The following is a 6628-nucleotide window of genomic DNA, read 5'->3' as shown; positions in this document are numbered from 1 at the left end:
TGGGAATGAGGGCGAGATCGATAGAGGCAGAGAGGAGCTGAGAGGGAGACAGTGGCCGGAAGTTAGGTGACGGACTGGAGGAGGAGTAGAGGGAGACGGGGAGGTCCCAGGTGGAGAGAGACAGAGATCCCGATATCGATCTAAAACTGTCTCCAGGTTTATGGTGCAAATATTAGCAGAAATTACGTGAAAGCAGAGGTAGAATGTAACTAAGTACATTTACTCATCTACAGTACTTAAGTACAAATTTGAGGCACTTGTACTTCACTTATAGTATTGTTTTTCCATGTCTCTTTATAATGTATACTCCACTACATTTCAGAGAAAATTACGTACTTTTTACTTCACTACATTTATCATCACGCTTTAGTTACTTAACATCACGCTTTAGATTTTTGCGTTAAAAAATAAGAGTTCATAAAATATGTTTTGTTATAAATTAAATTTCTTAAGTGTATGCAAGCACAGCTACACTGAGTCAGTCCACTGAATTATTAATGACCAACTATTTTGATAAACATTTAAGTGTCTTTTATGTTATTCTGAGTTTTCTGGATGTTTGTTATGATTAATTTGTAAAATAATTTTATTTTGAGGTGGTTCTTTTTTATTTGAAATATATTTTTTGGGTGGGTTTCTTTTTCAAATCATTTTGATTTTTAGGATTTTTCTTTTTTTTTAATTTTTTTTTTTTGTGTGTGTGTATTTTCTTTTTACACTTTGTTTTTGTTTTTGTTTAAAATGAGCGATTTATTTAAAACTCTCTAAAATCACACCATTTACCACAGTCAGAAACTGTAAAGTATGGTTATTTATGGTGATGAGACAGTCGTGCATTTTTCCTCAAGTCACTCAGGTAGTCTCAAGTCTATTTGTACATATTTCATAAATTTCTTCGTTCTATAACAGATCACATTATAATTTTTTCCCATATTTTTCTTAAAACATTTTTTATTAATATGTGGACATTGTTTTATCTATTGTAGCAAAAACTTTTTTTTTCTTGCATTCTTATTATTTCTATTTTTTTTTATAAGTAGTCTATGCAGTATGAAAGCAACTGTAACCACCCCAAAATATTTGACTGTGACAAATGTTGTGATTCTGGAGATTTTAGAAAGAAAAAATGCTTTTCAAACCCATAAAAAAAAGACGATATAACTGGTTGTTCTGCAGGTTTTGGGATTCTGAAAGTATTTAAAATAAATACAAAATGTAGCTATTTTAAGTTGAATGTCCCTCTTCAAACCAAAATCCAAAAACTTAACTCCCTTCCCAGTGATTACAAATATTTTGGAAGTGTACCCCCCCCCTCCTCATAACTAACGAACAGTCCCTTATCTAACACAAGGACCTATTGGCATAAAAATATCATAATGCACTGCCGTTCAAAGCTATGGTAACTGCTATAAAATCAAAATTATAAAAAATTATATAAAATAAATATAAAATCAGATTTTTTATTTTTCCTGCATGCTGCCACATGCGTGCTGTCAGTGCGAGTCCTGTGGTGTATTTACACAGCCCCGCTGTGCGGGGCAAAGTTCACTGTCCAGCCAGAGGAGGTGAGCAGTTTAGGTTCGTAACCTCGGGGTCAAAGGTTAAAACTTCATGGGTCATTTGCTGTGATACATTTGAGTCTCCTATTTTTAAAAGGTGTACGTGTGTGGCGGAGAGGACACAAGTGTGCAGCCGACTACTGTATGTGGTCTCAACAAGGTGGCATCTGCTCCTCACACAACATCTGTTCAAACCGACACACACACACACACACACACACACACACACACACACACAGCAGGCACAGTCTTATCTTACTGCCCTACTCTCCTATCAGTCTTTAACCAGGTCATGGATTCTTGGCACTGGATCTGGTTTTAATGGACTAACAGGCTTTCACTTCAAACCAGTCGCCGTCAGACACCTCAGATATCGTACATTTTAGATGATTAACTTGAAATCTTTTTTCCATTTGAAATGTGTGTACTGTAAGAAAGCAGAAAAAGCTGCAGGCAAGCAACAATGAACAGTCAGAATGCAATCAGAAAAGTCAAACCAGCATGGCATCAAAACCTCTTTATCCTCAATCTGAATGGTATAGTAGTGAATGCTTGTGGTTGTAAATTAATTTCATTTCTGTATATACACAGACTTTAATCTGTTATTCACAGAAAAACAATAAGTGGATTATAGCAGCAGCACATTTAAGAGGTTGTTTTCTTTTTCTTTTCTTTTTTGAACAAAAATTTGACCCTTTTTGCAAAGTTTTATGTACATAACATAAAACATACAAGTGATTTCATAAAATGATTATTTGTCACAAAATCAAGACTGAGGGAAAATTAAGTTGAAAATCTTGTTGAAAAGTTGAAAAAAGTTACAAAAAAAAATCTTACACTTCTTGTTTGGTACAGAATATTTTTATTTTAAAAAAAGCAAACAGAACCACCTGTTATATTGTCTTTTCTTTATGAATCTGTGGTCACTATAGGGCATTTAGTTAGAGGAAAGAAAGTATAAAGAAAGAGTGTTTCAGGTAAAAGAACAGTAGAGGCACCAGCAGCAGTACGCTGGATTAAGTGCAAGACATTGTTGACCGTTTCACCTCAAAAGTCAAAATACTGACCTATTCTAGAAAACATGTACCTATAGTGCCACCTCCTGGCCTTTGAGAAAAAACAATACAGATTTAGGAATTAATATTGTATATTGTCAGGGTGTCTACAGATATTAGACACTTAAATTAAATGTTCTCTAAGACCCTTTAGAGATCATTTTAAACCAAATTTTAGACCGTTATTTTTGAAAAATCATAATTGTCTTGTAAAGCATTGCAGGTAAAGGTACATAGTTATATACAGTCCAGCATTTTATGTTGGAATACGGTTATTAGAGTGAGTTGGGTTAATCAACATTTTAGAGGGGAGCAAGTGCAAGTATAACGTAAAAATACAGTATTAGTTTGAGCTAGTTTAAAAATGTGTAACATTAGAAATGTGTACTTTTTTTTAAAGAAGAGCTTGGCATATTTTGACAAAAATAAGGGGAAAAGAAAGATAAATTAAATTCAACGAAATGTGTGTGATATTGTGACTATTTAATGACTTTTTAGACCGTATTTTTCTTTTCAAGGATTTGCAGACACACTCATTTCATGTGAAAATTTGGCCAGAAATCTTGAAGGGGTTGAGGATGATATTTTTGGATTTATTAGATGTGTTTTTAGTGTATGAAAATTATCATTACTCATATTTCTGATAATACATTAAGTTTTTAAAGAAGATTTGGGGGATAGAGAATTTTTTTTAACATGTAACTGAAAAAAAAATCACATATTCATACAATATGCAGAAACTGAATTCGATCTGATAAGATTGGCATGTTTGAGCTGTAGATGAAGCTACAGCGGCACCATCTAGTGGACACAATGAGTCAATACAAATGAAATTTGAGGTCAAAATCAGGAAATGTGATGTTTGTTCCTTGTCTTAGTTTGACCCCACACTGAATATGCATACTAGGGCATACGTGCTGTTTCTTGGAAATCTGCATGCAGTTTTAAATGCGAGCAATAAATTGCTTTGCCAACACAAATTAAGCTGTACAAGAAGATTTGAATTAAAAAAGTAAACTACAACAAACATTAAAAACAAATTATCATGTAAACAGAGGAATTAAACACTACTGCAGGATTATAACAGTTTAAATAAGGATGTAGGTTAAAGAAAAGAAAAGAAGCAAAATACAAAAAAAGATAGAATGACAATAAAATAAGAGAACAGACAAAAGTTGGACCATAGGCGGGAGAGCGGAGTCAGATGGGACACATTTGTATCACAGACGACTTTAACAGTAATGAAAATCATTTGATCCATGAACAGATACTGTGTCTACCAACAATTTTTCTTTTTTTTTAACGCAAATAAGACCATCATTTTGCTAAATGTACAAGGTGTGCATTTACCCAAAATTCTGCTGCCCCGGGACAATCTGGACAGAAGGATTTTTAATTAAAATTGAAAAAAAAAACCCATATCTTTATAATGTCACTTTTTAAAAATATTTTCCTTTTAAAAAAGACAACATTTGTAAAATTACCCTATTTATTTAATTAACCCTATAATAACAAATAAAAATGAAATAATAAAAAATAAAATATTAAAACACTGCACATTCAAAATAAATATGCTCAGGGGTGCAAAAATATGGGCCAATATTTTTTAACATGGCCTATTAATCAGCTTTCTTGTGGTGCTGTCAGACATCTTTTTCAAGTATCCAAACCTATGATACATGACCAAATTGATGTGACTTCTTTGAAAAACATGAGGGGAAAAGGTAATTGTAAGAAATGTTCCACAAAATGCAAGAAATTATTTTTAAAAGGCTAGGGAAAAATTGCTATGGAAAAAAAAGAAATCTAGTGAAAACCATTTTCTCATTATTATAATTACATTTTTAAAATGATTTGACTGAAATGTTCTAATTTTTAAGTGCATTTTGCAGGTCATTTTATTGTTTGTTTTGTTGTACTATTATTTTAATTATACAATTTCCAGGTAATTTTCCTGTTTGTTTGTTTTTTTCCAATTTCTTGCACATTTTGAGTTCTTTTTTTCTTCTTTCAATGCTATTTGCACCTTTCTGTGTATTTGAAAGAAATCAAGTATCCTCAGGTTTCAAGGGGTTTAACAATATTATCCAAACCACTTCCAGCTGACTGTCCCAACCATTGCAATTTACCAACTGCAGTATATCTATGCCATTCACTATGCTCAGCTACTCAGCTACACCCTCTTCATTTTGACGCCTCTGCAAAATATTTCACAAGTTTCATGAATGCAACATTTAAAACAGCAGTTCATACATTGTATTGGACATTATGACAAGGGCACAACATACAAAGAGGGAATAAAAGGTGTGAAAATCATTTAACAGCAGCAAAGTGTGGGCGTGTAGTAACGGCATAATGAAGCACAGAAGTAGTATGCAGAAAATTAAAATACATTTAAAATAATAAAATGAAATGAGAATACTTCAAAATAAAACATGTCTTTGATGTCAAATTTTGTCATTGTCTATTGCCATTATGAAGCTGCAAGTACACAGACACACACACACACACACAGACACACACACACACAGACACACACACTCATGCACACGCTCGCACACACTCACACACACACACCAGATAGTCCTCTTGCACTTGGCAGAGCTCACCACGTACAGCTAATGCACTCAAAACCACAAACACATTTTCAGCAAAAATGCACAGGATATGTGACTAACACACACACACACACACACACACACGCACACAGTCTGCTTGCGTCGTTGCCTTGAAAACAGCAGGTTGCATTGGTGAACATGACACGGTTTGAAACATTCATTTCCTTTGCTCATATTTTACTGGAAAAGTTGCATCAGAATTGACAGCATTTATTTAAAAAGCCCACTGTGAACAGGTTTAACAGACACTCTGACGGATACAATGTAAATGCTTTGGTATGGTCATTTTAAAGGTAAATTTAAAAAAAAAAAACATGTCACATTACAATGTTTTTTGCATATTAACACATGTATGACATTATTCATGTTATGACCAGGTTGACTTGTGCTGCCATAAGTCAACCCTGCAGACCAAGTAAGTTACCACAAACAAAACATATAAAAACAAAACATAGAGAACAATGTGTCTGTGTGACTGAAAGACCAAATCAGCGCAATGTACCGCCAACAACAATAACTTTTAGGTAGACAACTGGCAATTGTTTTGGATTATGGAAATATGCTAAATCAGCGCTCATTTATTTCTATTTCATCTACAATTATGGCATTAAAGTTAAAGAGTTCAAAACCGGCGGCTTACCTATCTGACGTTTCTGTTGTGCATTTTACTGTCACATTACTGCATTTCAAGCAATGTTTGCACCACCAAAACAGAGTGTTTTTTGACGTCAAATCCCAGCATTTGCAAGTATTTTAAGCCCAAAGATGTTTTTTGCCCCCAACCATGACCAAGTGTTTTTTTGGCCTAAACACAACTGCACATTAACCAGTGTTGCTGAAATGTAACGTTTCAACATATCAGCAACATAATAACATATAAACTTTACATATCCAAATTTGCAGACATGTACAATGCCATCATTTACTCTGCTGAAACTCTAAGAAAACTCTAAGAAAAACATAAACTCTCCTCCACCCCATGTGTTTTCTGCCATGCTTAAACAGAGGAAAACAACAATTTTTCTTGACAGTCACCTCAGTTATTATTGTGTATAATGTATATTACATTATGATTTGGTCTATTGCAGCCATAAAAATAGTTTTATTCATCAATTCACAACACAAAAGCATTTGAGAAAAATCAAAGAATTACATACAAATGTACATAATGTTTTTTTTCTGCAGTGAACGTATGTGGCTCTCACAATGAAAACATCCCAAACATTACATTTTTTGGCTGCTTGTCTGAAAAAACAAAACTATCAGATGGAAAATAAAACCACTGCAATAAAAAACTGAATCTTCCCAAGAAAATTGTGAAATTAAGAAACCAAAGAAACAACTTAAATGTTTGAAGGAACAGTTATTTTGCTTCCTTGATTTCTTGCAGAGTTAT

This window comes from Plectropomus leopardus, chromosome 24 (assembly GCF_008729295.1).
Source record: "Plectropomus leopardus isolate mb chromosome 24, YSFRI_Pleo_2.0, whole genome shotgun sequence".
Taxonomy (NCBI): Eukaryota; Metazoa; Chordata; class Actinopteri; order Perciformes; family Serranidae; genus Plectropomus; species Plectropomus leopardus.
The sequence above is the reverse complement of the archived record's forward strand: the minus strand, read 5'-3'. Positions refer to the sequence as shown.